At 38.6% G+C, this 15,465-nt stretch overlaps 1 protein-coding gene across 7 annotated transcripts in view; it reads right to left on the bottom strand.

Moving 5' to 3' along the window:
- Positions 1–15,465, bottom strand: part of ST3GAL6 (ST3 beta-galactoside alpha-2,3-sialyltransferase 6) — a 61,488-nt gene that overhangs the window by 33,624 nt on the left and 12,399 nt on the right. For 4 of the 7 annotated variants that reach the window (XM_012743088.3, XM_012743084.3, XM_012743087.3 and 1 more), the window contains exon 2: positions 1,562–1,732. The exons of 2 other annotated variants lie outside the window; for them this stretch is intronic. The gene's annotated coding sequence lies outside the window, so the exon portion shown is untranslated. Of the gene's footprint in view, positions 1–1,561; positions 1,733–2,118; positions 3,694–15,465 lie in introns of those variants that run through there. One more of the 7 variants, XM_076001155.1, reaches the window with a different exon arrangement.

Genomic DNA, 15,465 nt, shown 5'->3' with positions numbered 1-15,465 from the left:
ATATCTTGAAAGAAAAAAAATAAAATGAAGAACTCTATAAAATACCTGAGCTGACAATAGCTTTCATCTTCCACTCTCATATGGACCCATTTTAATGTTGAGATAGATTCACATATTGTGTCCCAGGCTTAGAAGCAAACATTGTGGTAACTCAACAATGTCTAACAAGGTAAGAATGAGGTCTGGAATTTGTCAACCCTAAGCTAGAGAATGAAGGCAGAAGAATAAACACTGTGCAACAGATGGCAATAAAAATAGTTAAAATTTACTAAACACTTATGTGACAGAACTGGTCTAAATGCTTTAGATGTACAATTTTTTTAATCCTCAAAACCACCCCTTAAGAAAGGTGTTATTGTCATCTCTATCACAGAGATAAAGACACTAAATCACACAGAAGTTATCATTTGTCCCAGGATACCCAAGTAGTAAGTGGCAGAGCTGGGACTTGAACCCAGGCATACATCAGAATCCATGTTCATCAATATGTGACTCTCAAAATACTTTCATCTTCTTGATGCCAGAAAATGGAAAGATCGACAGGAAAGGTAGCTCCACGAATCACTGAGATGATTACAGCCCAGATTCCATTAAATTAAAATGTTGCTGTCAATAAGAAACCTCTGGGCTAGATTCATGGTACTCAAGAGTTCTGCAAGTCCAGGGTTTCAGGTCTATGCTGAGGACAGGCTTTTAAACTGTCATGAATAATCTCAGTATGAACAAGCAAGAGCTCAAGAGATCACCTAGGACTAAATCACAAGACCATTGTGAATCTACATATTTGCCAGTGCCACTAAAGCATAACGTTCCCAGTCAGTAACTGTCTTTCATGAAAAGATCTCCAAACAAGACTGTAATGTAACAAATTTGCTAGTAGAATAATTATTCTCTGATGAACTTTAATGAAACAGAAAGACTACGTAGATTCATGGGTAAAACATGTAGCTAATTCCTGATGGACATTTGAGCTCCAGAGCTTTCTCAAAACAAAATTATACACTGGTGTCTGAAATTTCTGCATGGGGTTCCAGGAATAGTAAGAAGAATAAGCCTAAAAAATTACAAGGTACTTTAATGAAATTATTATTAATTGTTGCATTTAGAGACAGAGAAGGAACTAGAATTAATTCTACTGAGAAAACAAGGCCTAAAGAACACAAGCCTCTCACCCAAGTTTACACAGCTTATTTATTATAATAGTAGAACTTCTACAATATCTGTGATGCATGTAATGTTCTAGTGTTAATTTAAAAGAGTTTTACTACTACTCACTTACATTTTGGCTTAGAACAGTCCCAAAGAAGGCCCGTTCAGATTGAAAATAAAAATATTTAAAATCCAATAGCTTTAGCATATGCTCGTTACATTAAAAGTCTTATAGGTACTCAGGCCACCTGTAAAACTAGTAAGAGGGAGAATGGCAGGCAGCTGTATTCACAGAAGGAAAGGGGACTTTAACATCACCTACTAGAGATAGAAACATTGTATAAAAACATTTCAAGTGTTCAAACTTAATATTTAAGGACTCTGAGACAATGGTGGTGTTGCCTTTGCTTACCTGCTCTTTTAGGAATCTGTTTCCCAAAGGCCTTCTGTTCCAGCAGGTGAAGAATGTAGTAAGCGGGGACCAGGATGCCAAAGGACGCTGTCTGCTAAATTTGGGGGGCTTCTCTACCAGAAATTATCCAAGACCGAAGGGTTGTGCAAGCAGCTTCTTCCCTAGCAAGTACTGAAATAAAATACAAAGATAGCATACGTCTAAGAATGGCTCAGCTACCCAAGAAAAATTTAAGGCCATTAAAAAAAACAAACCAGTATTTAATGAAAACACTATTTTAGTATTCTGATCTTCTAAAAACTCACTTCTAATTTCCCCAAAAATGTTCTACTGGATGGTAAAATTACCAAACACAAAGCAAAAAACCCAAAAGCAAAACCAATAGCACATATCTCATTACAGTCATTCATGACTAGTTTTCCAAAGGATCCAACTCAGTCTCCTTGAAAATAACAACATATCCAGCTCATCGATCCAAAGCAACCTGGTAAAAAAGAACCATCTGTCTTATTTTTCAGCTTCTCTCCACACATACACACAGCTTTATTGTTACATACAGAAGGAGAGAAGGAGCTATTGCTCTGAAAACCATCAAAACATGAAGAGAACAGAGGGAGAGGAGAGAATGAGGAGGAGGTTGAAAAGAAAAAAATATCTAGAAGAGAGTGAGGAAAAAGGAAGTGTGGGTGAATTATTGAGAAGAGCAACTAATTTAAGAATGTGCTGTGGGCTTACTAAAAAAAAAAAATTCTCAAACTGCTCCTGCTACAGCTTTTCTTACACAAGACTAACCCTGACACACACACACACACACCCCCCAAAAACTGCATGCACTTGAAGTGACTAAAATACACTATTCTGGTATTTTTGACTGTTTAAATTGAAGGCACTTGAAAAACAGCAGGTGCAAGATCATTTTTGACTGTTAGGCTGTTTCTTAAAAGCAGATGAAATTCCCATATGAAAGATACTTTCCTTATACTAGAAAAAAAGGGCAACATGCTCATCTTCAAGGACAAGCAGTTGAGATAGACCTTATTAGGGTAACTCTCTTATCTTTTAAGGCTCCCCACATAATTTAGTCATATTATCACAGTATACTATTTTTTGTTCAACCCAATATGTAAGTACAGGCAAACTAAGAGATATCGAGGTCCACAGTATCAGTTGATCATCTAGATGGGTATCTGTCATTTATGATCTTAAGGGCACCTTGATTTGGTTTAGGTAGGAGAATGTAGATTTACAGCAATAAGTGGTTGAAAAGCAAGAAAGCATTTTTCAGGCATGTTGTCAAAGGTGTGGGTATTCTGTATTTTTCCATATTTCAATGGGATCTTTCTTAACATCAAATGACTTTAAAATGTCATCTACTGAGAGTTCGATCAATTCCATTTGTAGTTCTTTAGGTGCCTTGGTGATAACAACTAGATGAGACTGAAATTTTAATTTGAGAGTGATGTTATGATTCTCAAAGTCAGTGAACATTTCTTTGCATTCTCCAATTAATAGGTCTATAACAGCTGCATATTCTTCAAATGATTCACATATATCATCCTGCTCATCAGTGACCTTTGCTAACTGGGGAAAATATTCATCTGAAATTTCTTTTTGAAGAATAAGTGTTTTGAAAAAAGATAGCTTTTTGCAAAATGCTTGAATTATTTTTTTTTTTGGCCACATATCATATATAGACTTAGTTTTATCTTGCAAAGAAGTATTCGAGTAGTTTTGATTCGACATGATATCACAGAGAAATATTGCATTCCTATAGAAATCTTCTTTCAATAATTCACATTGTTGATTCTGTTCTTCATAAAATTTAACTATCTGTTCTAGTAGAGATAAAATTTTGGCTAACACCTGTCCCTGAGATAGCAAAGCACTTTAGAATGATATGGCAAATCCACACTGAATACCCCATCATTCAACTTTAACATGTTACAAAACAGACAATGCCCTGTTGTATTTGCACAAATATAGTTAACAATACTTATAACTTGTTGCAAAGTGTCACTTAAAGTATTAATAGTAACTTTAGCACAGAGGTTTTGCTGATGACAGTGAAAGAATTGTACAATGAAAAGAAATGACAGCATCTAGATCTGTTAATACTTTTTTTTTTTTTTTTTTTTTTGAGACAGAGTCTCACTTTGTTGTCCAGGCTAGAGTGAGTGCCATGGCGTCAGCCTAGCTCACAGCAACCTCAAACTCCTGGGCTCGAGTGATCCTTCTGCCTCAGCCTCCCGAGTAGCTGGGACTACAGGCATGTGCCACTATGCCCGGCTAATTTTTTATATATATCAGTTGGCCAATTAATTTCTTTCTGTTTATAGTAGAGACGGGGTCTCACTCTTGCTCAGGCTGGTTTTGAACTCCTGACCTTGAGCAATCCGCCCGCCTCGGCCTCCCAAGAGCTAGGATTACAGGCGTGAGCCACAGCGCCCGGCCTGTTAATACTTTTTTAATCTGTGCAACAAACCCTTCATGTTTTCCTGTCATGTACAGGAGGTGTTTTAATGTACAGAAGGTGTACTCTCTGTACATACACTCACTTCATTTACCAAATTTAGTCCAACTTCATGACATCTATCTTGAAAGTTGTTAAAGATATCTATTCCCTGTGTTCAGTTCATAAGAGTGCCCAAAGTAACTCTTCATAGCAAAGAAAAGTTTCTGTTATGATCCAAATGCAGTATCAAACCTGTGCTAAGTCAGTATTCTCAGTTGATTCATTCAAAGTGATTGAATAATATATACTTTCCTTTTGAAGTATTGCATGAAGTTCTGTTATGTTGAAGGCTAATTCATGCTGCTGATCAATTATATTTCCCTTAAAAGAGGCAGTTGTTTGTACTTTGAAATGTTATCAGGGTCTAAGCATCTTACAACTTTGACAGTGCATCCTTTCACAATTTCTACATCACTAAATAGCTGCCCCTTTTCCCCTAGTATATAAGCTACTTTATAAGTCGCTTCAGTGGCATTATTTCCAGGTTTCACTGCTGCCTAAAAGAATTGTATCTGCTTTTGCTTTTCATCTTTCATTTCTGTAATACAACCTTTCCTGCCTCTTCCTCTAATTTAAAATATTTGTGGTCCTTATGAGTGTTATAATGATGATGAACAACGAATTTCTTTAATGTTGATATTGCCGTATCACAAAGCAAGCAAATCATCTTTAGCAAAAATAAGATAATATTGCAATTCCTAGTCCTCATTAAAAAATCTGTTTTCTTCCTTCAGTGTTCTCTTGGTCTTCTCTGACACGATGGACTGTTAAGCAGACAGAATTTAAAAGTACTGTCAAGCTGTGTAACTATTCAAAAACTCCACTTCAAACAGAAACACAGCACACAATGTCAAAGCTGATAACAGACTGGCATACCCGACCCCGATAAACTCTCACCAACCAGCCTCATACAGTAGTGGTGCCAGTCAGGTGTGAGAAGTGAGAACTAAATCATGAGTATAGCAGCTGTCAATTTATCCCATATGGCTTACTAATGTTCTAATAGTGCTGGTCAATCTGGGAGATTATTTCACTGAAACTTATTTTATTCTTTGGTATTTTAAATACATTCATTTTAAAAATAAAATAAAAATATAAAAGAAGAACAAAAGTGCATTAATAAAAATAAAAAGATTTGTTTGTAAAATTTGGATTCAGTCAAAAAAGGCTGCATTTAAAGATCTAGAAGGCCACATGTCACCCAAAGGCAGGTTCTCCACCCCTGGTTCAGGCCTTGCTCTGGATCAGGCTCTGGTTGAGGAGAACGCTGTGCCTGGTTTGATCTTCTATCCAGACCACTAAAATTGTCTCCATATCAGCAATAAGTGCTGTGTTACATTTTTATCATGTGTGTAGCAGTTTAAAAAAGACATCTGCACTAGAATGTTTATAACAGCACAATTCACAATTACAAAGATGTGGAAACAACCCAAGTGCCCATCCATACATGAGTGGATTAATAAAATGTGGTATATGTATACCATGGAGTTCTACTCAGCCACAAAAAAACAATGGTGATCTAGCACCTCTTGTATTACCCTGGATAGAGCTGGAGCCCATTCTACTAAGTGAAGTATCCCAAGAATGGAAAAAGAGGCACCACATGTACTCGCCATCAAATTGGTATTAACTGATCAACACTTAAGTCCACATATAGTAACAACATTCATTGGGTGTTGAGCAGATGGGAGGGGGAGGAGGGGATGGGTATATTCACACCTATTGGGTGCGGTTCTCACCATATGGGGGAGAGACACGCTTGAAGCTCTGACTGGGGGGAGGGGGGGCAAAGGCAATATATGTAACCTAAACATTTGTACCCCTGTAATATGCTGAAATTAAAAAAAATTGTTTTAAGTGACCTATAGAAAAAAAAATTAAAAAGAATTTCCTTTGCATTCACAACTTGGCTAAATGTTTGGTGCAAGAAGCCTAGTTTTTGTCCTATCTCAGTTTTCTGACATGCCTTTCTCACTAAGCTTAATCATTTCTAGTTTTTGATTAAAATGAGAGATGTGCCACTCTTCCTTTCACTTGAACACTTAGAGGATACTGTAGGGTTACTAACTGGCCTAATTTCAATATTGTTGTGTCTCAGGGAATAGGGAGGCCCAAAGAGAGGGAGAAAGATGGGGAATGGCTGGTCAGTGGAGCAGTCAGAACACACACATTTATCAGTTAAGTTTGCTGTTATATATGGGTGTGGTTCGTGGTGCCCCAAAACCATTACAATAGCAACATCAAAGATCACTGATCACAGATCACCATTACAGATATAATAATAAAAAGTCTGAAATATTGTGAGAATTACCAAAATGTTACAAAGAGACATGAGGTGAGCACATGTTGTTGGCAAAATGGCACTGAAGGGCTTGCTAGACACAGTGTTGCCACAACCTTCAATTTGTAAAAAACAAAATGTCTGTGAAGTGCCATAAAACTAAGAGCAATAAAATGATGTGTGCCTGTAACTGGCTCTAATGCTTCTTTGGGTCTTTATCTTTTAATGAGGGCTCCTATGCAACATAAAACTTGCCAATAAATCTGTATGCTTTTCTCCTGTTTGTTTGGTTTTGTTTTAGCATCTCTCTCTTTGCCTGGGTTAGAGTGCAGTGGCAACAGCCTAGCTCACAGCAACCTCAAACTCCTGGGCTCAAGCGATCCTCCTACCTCAGACTCCTGAGTAGCTGGGACTATAGGCATATGCCACCAGGTCCAGCTAATATTTCCATTTTTTGTAGAGACAGGGTCTTTCTCTTGCTCAGGCTGGTCTCAAACTCCAGGCCTAAAGCAATCCTCCCACCTCAGGCTCCCCAAGTGCTAGGATTACAGGCATAAGCCACCCACATCTGGCCTTTCTCCTGTTTATGTCAATATAATTATTGGACCTAACTTGGTACCATAAGAGGATGGAAGTGGACTCTGTACTCTCTGGTGTTAGTAGAAAATATTTGTTATTTTAAAAAATTCTTCGGAAACATATTTTTTTAAAAGGTGAATATTTTATTTTAGAAGCCACTTATGAACTATAATGTCCATCAGCAGGCAAGTAATTTGATTATTATGAAAATCATATAGTAACATAAAAAAGTCAGATTTTACCAAATAAAGAAAAATTTTAAAAGTTGAGTATACTATGATTATTTCTATGTGTTTTATGTATGTGTGTGTAATAAATGACAATAAGTCCTCACTTAACATCATCCATCATTCTTGGGAACTGCAACTTTAAGTAAAACAATGTATTAATATAAGAAGACTATTTTTTTCTCATCAACATTATAAAAAAATAATATTAAACAAAATTACATTGCTTGAGGACCTGCTGTATGTCATTTCACTTAAAGTTGCAATTCCCAAAACTGAAAGGCATTAGAGAAAAACAAAAACAGTTGATGTGCTGAGTTGTAGATTACAGGGCATTTTTTCCTTAAAGTAGATACATTATAAAATTTGCAGAGAAACAGAAAATACTTATGTTCATATATTCATATATACATTTCACTTTGAAGTGCTAAGTAGTTGATAAATTTAGAAATTAGAAAATAAGTAAAGTAGTGCTATTTAGTGGCTACTATTATAATAAAAACGTCTTTACCATGAGACAGAATTTTGGACCTAAAGAAATTACAGATTATTGTAAATTTGTGCCTTGGAATTATTTTCCTGAAATGTATAGAAAGAACAGTTCCTTGGTTTCTATCATCTTCCAGTCACTATTATCTACTACTCGCCAGAGTAACGGATCAATCACCATTTCAAAGTTAGAAGGGCCCTTTAAGATAATTTAGTCTGAATAGATTGGTAAAGAAACCACAAGTAAAGCCAAACCAGAAAAAGCTGGGGGATGGGGATTCAGTTACACTTGGAGAAGCATAAATCAAGGGAAGAAATAAGATAGCCCAGTCTCATGTCTGAAGAGCCTTCATGAGGAAGAGGAATTAGCCTGGTTCTGAAGGCTACCTAACAGGCATTTAAGCCAAGGCCAGCGAATGCAAAATTCGGGGACTTAGCTTTGAGTTCAGTACAAAAAAGAACATGCTAATATTTAGGCTGCCTAAAAATAATACAGGCTGCATTGTTGGGTAGTGGGTCACTCATTTCTAAAGATATTCTCTTCTAAGGACCAGCTGGGAGGACATGCAAGGTAGTGCTTAACAAACTTTAGTATCCATTGGCGTCACCTGAACATCTTAAGATGCTGATTCTGATTTGGCACGTCTGGGGCTGGGCCTGACTATGTGCATGGCCAGCAAGCTCCCTAGTGGTACCAGTGCTGCTAGCCTGTGGCTCATGCTTTCAGTGGCAAGCATGTAGGGTGAACAGGGGCATTAGAATGTTACTTAAACCAGTTTCCCAAACTGTGGTCATTGCACAGACTCTTCCAACTACATGATTTCAAAAGTCTCCTCCAACCCTGATTTTGGGGCAGATGATTAATAAATAGGTTAAGTGGTTATCAGCAGAGTTTTGTGAGTCCACACATTCAAATTTCTAAAAAAGTGCTGTATCCTAAACCCCTAAGTAAACAGCAGTAATTTTCACAATTCTAAAGAAGAGATGTTTCACTTATATTAAAAAATGGTGCCCTTGTTCTTAGCTTAAAAAGTAACTGAAACAGAGCCGGGCGCGGTGGCTCACGCCTGTAATCCTAGCACTCTGGGAGGCTGAGGCGGGCGGATTGCTCGAGGTCAGGAGTTCGAAACCAGCCTGAGCAAGACCCCGTCTCTACTATAAAGAGAAAGAAATTAATTGGCCAACTAATATATATATAAAATTAGCCGGGCATGGTGGCACATGCCTGTAGTCCCAGCTACTCGGGAGGCTGAGGCAGAAGGATTGCTTGAGCCCAGGAGTTTGAGGTTGCTGTGAGCTAGGCTGACGCCACGGCACTCACTCTAACCTGGTCAACAAGCGAGACTCTGTCTCAAAAAAAAAAAAAAAAAAGTAACTGAAACAAAATACATGTGCTCCTATCTATGAATGAATTATTTTAGTATACTACAGTTAATGGAAATGCAGGATTTGAGAAAACTTGGCTCTGAGTAATTTTTCCCAGAGATTTCTCTTATAAAATTGTGTCTCTAACAGTGGTGGGGAAAGTTTCCCAAGGCCACAGTTTGTAGTCTTCTCTCCACCTCCCTACCACCTGCACTAACCCCAATAATTCCTTCAGTGCCCCAGTGCCCCTTGAAGGCCCCTGTATCTTGCTTGGTCATATTTTTCTGTGCTCCTCAGCTTATCTAATAAATTGGGGCTTTCAATGGTACAAAATTCTATGTGATGCCTCTCCTAGAGAAATATGCTGCTATCTGAATAAAAAGCCCTTCCTCAAATTTGAAAGCATTCTTATGTTTCTCTCCCAGCGTAAATCAATCCACAACTAACAGGAAACCAGTTTCCTGCCTCTCCTCTGACTGTGAAAGTCCTCATTTTCATTCCAAAGTTACAAATAGGCGGGGCCTGGTGACGACTCACACTCATAATCCTAGCACTCTGGGAGACTTGGGCAGGAGGATCACTTGAGGTCAGGAGTTCCAGAGCAGCCTAAGCAAAAGCAAGACCCCTTCTCTACCAAAAATAGAAAACATTAGCTAGGCACAGTGGCGAATTCCTGTAGTCCCAGCTACTAGGAAGGCTGAAGCAGGAGGATCACCTGAGCCCAGGAGTTTGCGGTTGCAACGAGCTAAGATGCTGCCACTGCACTCTGCCTGGGGTGAAGAAAGAGTGAGACTCTGTCTCAAAAAAAAAAAAAAAAAGTTACAAATAACATTCCATCCAATTTCAAAGGTCTCCTTTTCAAACTACTTACTATGTTGAGTTATTCTGAATGAACCTAGATTATTCCTTTAGGAAGTATCATCTCCTGTTTGTTCATTTTTCTCCTTATCTCCTCTGCTATTTTTAAAAGAAAGAAATGTGCTAGCTTGACAATCAGATGAGCATATATCAAATCTTAACATTCTCATGTTGGAAACTGTCCTGCTCCCCCCAGCAAATGAAAATATGTGACAATATGTATACCACTATCCATCAGATGATCTCCTAAAGCTAGTTACAGATATGAGGTGAATCTTAACTTGGAGTACCTGATAATTTATTAGTACAAATAAACCAATGCATATGGTATATATATTTTTATGAAATCATACAATCAATACTTCCTAAAACCAGTAGGCTAATCCCTCAGGCAAAGTGCATTTCAAATTCATTTCTTGATAAAATTAACTGAACGTTTTTACCTCCCCAAGTGTTGATTTACTCAATAAAGAATTTCCCAGTGCCTACACCATGCCAGACACAGTTCTAGGGACTGGGGCTCCAGCAATGAAAAAGAAAAACTGTTTACAACCTAGTGAGAGAGGCGGACATTAGCAAGTAGATCACAAGTAATTATCAAATTACAATTGTGGGGGACTAGGACCTGACCCAGGGAGGGAAGGACAGCAAGAGTATCTGAAAGATGAAAAGGAATGAACCAGATGAAAGAACATTCCAGGCAGAGGAGACAGCAGCATTTGCAAAGATTCTGAGGTGACAATGAAACTGATCTACTGGAAGAACTAAGCCTGCTAATAGATGGTAGGGGTGGTGATGAAAATAATAGCTCATCTACTACATTCGAGGCTTCACTGCACACACTCATGTAATCCTCACAACAGCACGGAGCAGGGCACTATTATTCTCATTCTGTAGGTAGGGAAACTGAGGTCTGGAGAAGTTATATCACTTGCCCAAGGTCTCCAGATAAAAGGGATCAAAACTGGTTTGGGCTTAGATAATTTGCTACTGGGATCTTCATTCCTCACCTCTAGGCTACAACAGCTTCCCAGGAGCAAGAACAACTTAGAGCTCTCCTCATGTCAAAATTTATCCTCTTAATTTTCATTTTTCACAGAATGACATGGTGAAATACTAGCTGTATTAAACAAGAGCTTCAGTCTTATTCCCAGCATCTTGATAAAGGTATGGTTCCTAGTTGGAATCTATTACATTAGAAACTATTACACAGAATTTGTTTTCTATAAAAATATTAATAGAAGTCCAAATGTTAATATAATAAATGTACATGAGTCCCTTAACCAAAATAACCATATCTTCTCAAGGATATTTTTAACTAGATTTATGATCTCTTTCCTATCCCTATTTCTCTTCTCCCAGGAACAACCAGTATCATGAATTTGATGAACAGCCAGTCCACTGTTCATTCATACACACATACAAACACAATCATAAACATTATGATGTATATATTATTTTAAATGTTTAACATTTACATAACAAATACATGATATTCTGAAATTTATGCTTTTCACTATATACTTTTGGTTTTGAAGTGTATCCATATGCTGCATAAAGAACTGATTAGTTCTTTTTAAATACTGTAGTGTATTCTATGAACCAAATATATCACAAAGTTATCCATTCCCTGGAGTAGACATTTAGATTCCTTTCAGAGAATTGTTTACCTAAATGTCATTTTGGAGTCAAATCTCTTCTTGCCAATCTGGTAAAAACAGTTTACTAAGCCATTGAATCCTACAAATTGCTAGAAATACTTAAAAATCATAATTTCATTTTTAAATAGAGGTTTTTTTCCCTAAAGCATAAACCCTTGGTAGTTCAAATCATATAAAAATACCTACATATTTAAAATACTATGAATCTCTGAAAACAGAAACAGTATTTTAAACGAGGAAATAAACTTCCAGTGTATGTGAATCTATAATAATCCTGTTGAAAATAAAACATATTAAGAGGTCGGGCGCAGTGGCTCATGGCCTGTAATCCTAGCACTCTGGGAGGCCGAGGTGGGTGGATAGCTCAAGGTCAGGAGTTCGAAACCAGCCTGAGCAAGAACAAGACACTGTCTCTACTAAAAATAGAAAGAAATTAATTGGACAACTAAAAATATATAGAAAAAATTAGCCAGGCATGGTGGTGCATGCCTGTAGTCCCAGCTACTCAGAAGGGCAGGAGGATTGCTTGATCCCAGGAGTTTGAGGTTGCTGTGAGCTAGGCTGATGCCACAGCACTGTAGCCTGGGCAACAGAGTGACACGCTGTCTCAAAAAAAAAAAAAAAAAAAAAACATATTGAAGAGAAAGTAAATACAGAAAATAGTCTTCTTACAACCATTTTCTCTTCCTGATAACCACACTGACTGGGCAGAAAAATCAGTGCTTTGGAGAAAGTAGATAAACAAACCAAAGGTCCTCTGGAATGCTTTGTTCTGTGTTCTGGCCAGAAAGTAATCCAAGGCACAATCTTACAGAAAGGTTCCTAATGTTTTTTTTAGAATCAAGGGATTGTGAAGTGCCTACTATGTGCCAAAGACAATGTTTGATAAAAGGGACAGTTAAACAGAGCAATAAAACATTTGGTCTTTGATCTTGAAGTGGTTAGATCTATAAATGGTATAACTATAAAAATGATCTATGTATGTTAATAGCTATTTTTAGCTCCAGGACACAGTAACAAGGTTTATTACCAAACATAAACTGAAGTCAAGTTTACAAATATGTGAAGACTCATCTATGGGATTCTTAAATCTTTAACATTATTTTTTATAAAAAACTGCCTGCGGGATAAGAGAAGAAAAGCAAAAACCCACCTAACCGGTATAATGAACACTATTCAGGTGATGGGCACACTTACAGCTCTGACTAAAGCCATGTATCAAAAATATCTGTACCCATTTAATATTTTGAAATTAAAAAAAGAAGTACCTGAGAAAACCTTAACAGGTAGATCTTTCAAAATATGGATGACAATTTACTAAGGATTGCATTCTTCACAGTATAAAATAACATAATATAGAAAATCCAAAAGGAAAGTCGAAGATAGGCATTTCTCTTTTGGGGGAGAAGGGAGAAGAAAAGTCTCTTCTTCTAGCAGAAGTGCATAGAACTCCCAAGAAGGTAAATAAAAAGAAATATGAGTTCCCAATGAAAGGAGTCATTCCCAGGACACTGGGGGTCACAGTGAAGTCTGACTATTTGGCCCTAACTTCACAAACTAGAAAAATATTTTAGTCCATTCTATAAGCAAGTAAAGGAGATATCACTTCTTCTAGGTACCCGGCGCAAGCTTAAGAAGTCCTTCTGGGCTTAGGAAAACCCTCCCAAGCTTCAAGAGGCAACCCTGAAGACTGAAATTGATCCCACTAGTAGTTTAGAGAGAAAACTGGCGAACCGGAGGAAGCAGCTCCATCATATGTCCATCTATCCATCCATCTATCCATCCAAACATCCACCCATCCCAGATATTCCTTACCCACCTATTATGTGCCATGTTATCTCAGGGTGCAAGAACTGTGTGAGCTGAGGGAACACACGCATGCTAAGGCAAACCTATATAGTGCACATTTAAACACAGACAATTAAATATAACATAAACAGGCCGGGTGTGGTGGCTCACGCTTGTAATCCTAGCACTCTGGGAGGCTGAGGCGGGCGCATTGCTCGAGGTCAGCAGTTCGAAACCAGCCTGAGCAAGAGCGAGACCCCATCTCTACTATAAATAGAAAGAATTAATTGGCCAACTAATATATATAGAAAAAAATCAGCTGAGCATGGTGGCACATGCCTGTAGCCCCAGCTACTTGGGAGGCTGAGGCAGAAGGATCGCTTGAGCCCAGGAGACTGAGGTTGCTGTGAGCGAGGCTGATGCCAGGGCACTCAACTCTAGCCTGGGCAACAAAGTGAGACTCTGTCTCAAAACAAAACAAAGCAAACATAACATAAACATAACCTTTTGTCCCCCCTCTGACCTCTTGACTACAGGTTCAAAGTACACTACTTTATAATTTTTCAATTATGTAAAATGTGTATTCTATAGAATGTTATTAGCCTAAAACTCCCTCCCCAAAGGGGAAAATATTTCCTAAGTATAAACAGCAAATAACAGAAGCTGAAAAAGGCTCAACAGAATAGGAAATGGCCAATAGACCAGAGACCCAAACTAGGATTACTTAAGACTTCTAAAAGTTCCCTATGTTTGTAATTTTTTTCTCAAAATGTCCTGAAGACTCTCCTATAGTTATGAGCAGGAATCTGTGGCTTCTGAAGAAAAAGGAAGGGCAGCTGAGGAATGCACAACTACTCTGCAAGCAGTCCAGGCTGGGGACATTCAGACCACAAGACGGTCTGTGCTAAGAGCATTTAGAAGAAATGCCATCAGTGGAGTCCCTATGTCCCAGAGCAAGGTCCCAAAGGTCCCAAAGCAAGGGTGCAATTGGAGAGCACAGGAACTGACCTGGGCCTGTGGAGTTACCCTGGGGACTTCACAGCAGCACCCTCCTTGTGATTCCCCATACCACCAGAAACTCAGCCCAAAATAAACATATATAGTTGTAGGGCAGTTTAAAGCTAATCCTTTGCTGAAAAAAATATATCATGTGGCCTAATATATTCTGCGTAGTTCCCCATTACTAACCAAAGCCTAATTGTTGGGCACCTTTTTGATCTGAGAGCTTTTTTTTCTCAAATAAGAACGGATCTTTGATATGCCTAAGTACAGCAAAATGAAGCCTTTATTTACAACATGGTACACTATTTGAAAAATAGGGATTTCGTGTAAAAAAATAAAATGTGATTTTTTTTTAAATTAAAGATGATTCTAGACCAGAGGAACTAGGGAACACTGCACCCAAGATATGGCCCCAGGCTGGATCTGGAAGGAGGTGTACTGACACCAGCAGAGACCCAAACGAGGTGCAAAAGGGAAGGTCTGCAAGGCTCAGCCTGGAGCATGTCCAGCAACCAAACTGACTCACTCTGAAAGTGCTAGTGAAGTGCAGAGTTCAGAAATGAGGAAAAAGCCATGCAATAGTAATGCAACCTCTATCTTCCTATGGAATCATCACAGACAGGGAGCAACTCGGGGCAAGTGAGGCAGTCTGCGAGTCAAGTTTAGAGAGGAGCAGTCTGGACAGGCTACAGACACTACTACAGCTGAGCAATTTCCAGGACCAGGGACCAGGTGTGCTCAGGGGATGCAGAGACGAGGGTGCCAGTCCCACCTCACACCCTCTGTATTAGTGTCCCAGGGCTGTCAGAACAAAGCACAACAAACTAGGTGGCTTAAAACAACAGATATTTATGCCTCACAGTTCTCGAGGCCAAAAGTCTGAAATCAAGGTGTTGGCAGGGGTATGCTTCCTCTGAAAACTGCAGGGAAGAATCCTCCCTGGCCTCTTGCCAGCTCTGGGTGGTTTGCTGGCAGTCTTGGGCATTCCTTGGCTTGTGGACGCATCACTCCAATCCTGTCTGTCTTCACATGCACGCCAGCCATACTGGATTAGGGGCCCACCCTACTCCAAAATGACCTTAATTTATTACATCAGCCATGATCCTATTTCTAAATCAGGTCACAATCTGAGGTACTGGGAT

Source organism: Microcebus murinus, chromosome 1 (genome assembly GCF_040939455.1).
Source record: "Microcebus murinus isolate Inina chromosome 1, M.murinus_Inina_mat1.0, whole genome shotgun sequence".
In the NCBI taxonomy this organism is placed as follows: Eukaryota; Metazoa; Chordata; class Mammalia; order Primates; family Cheirogaleidae; genus Microcebus; species Microcebus murinus.
Note: the sequence above shows the minus strand (reverse complement) of the source record. Positions and strands in the feature narration are given on the sequence as shown.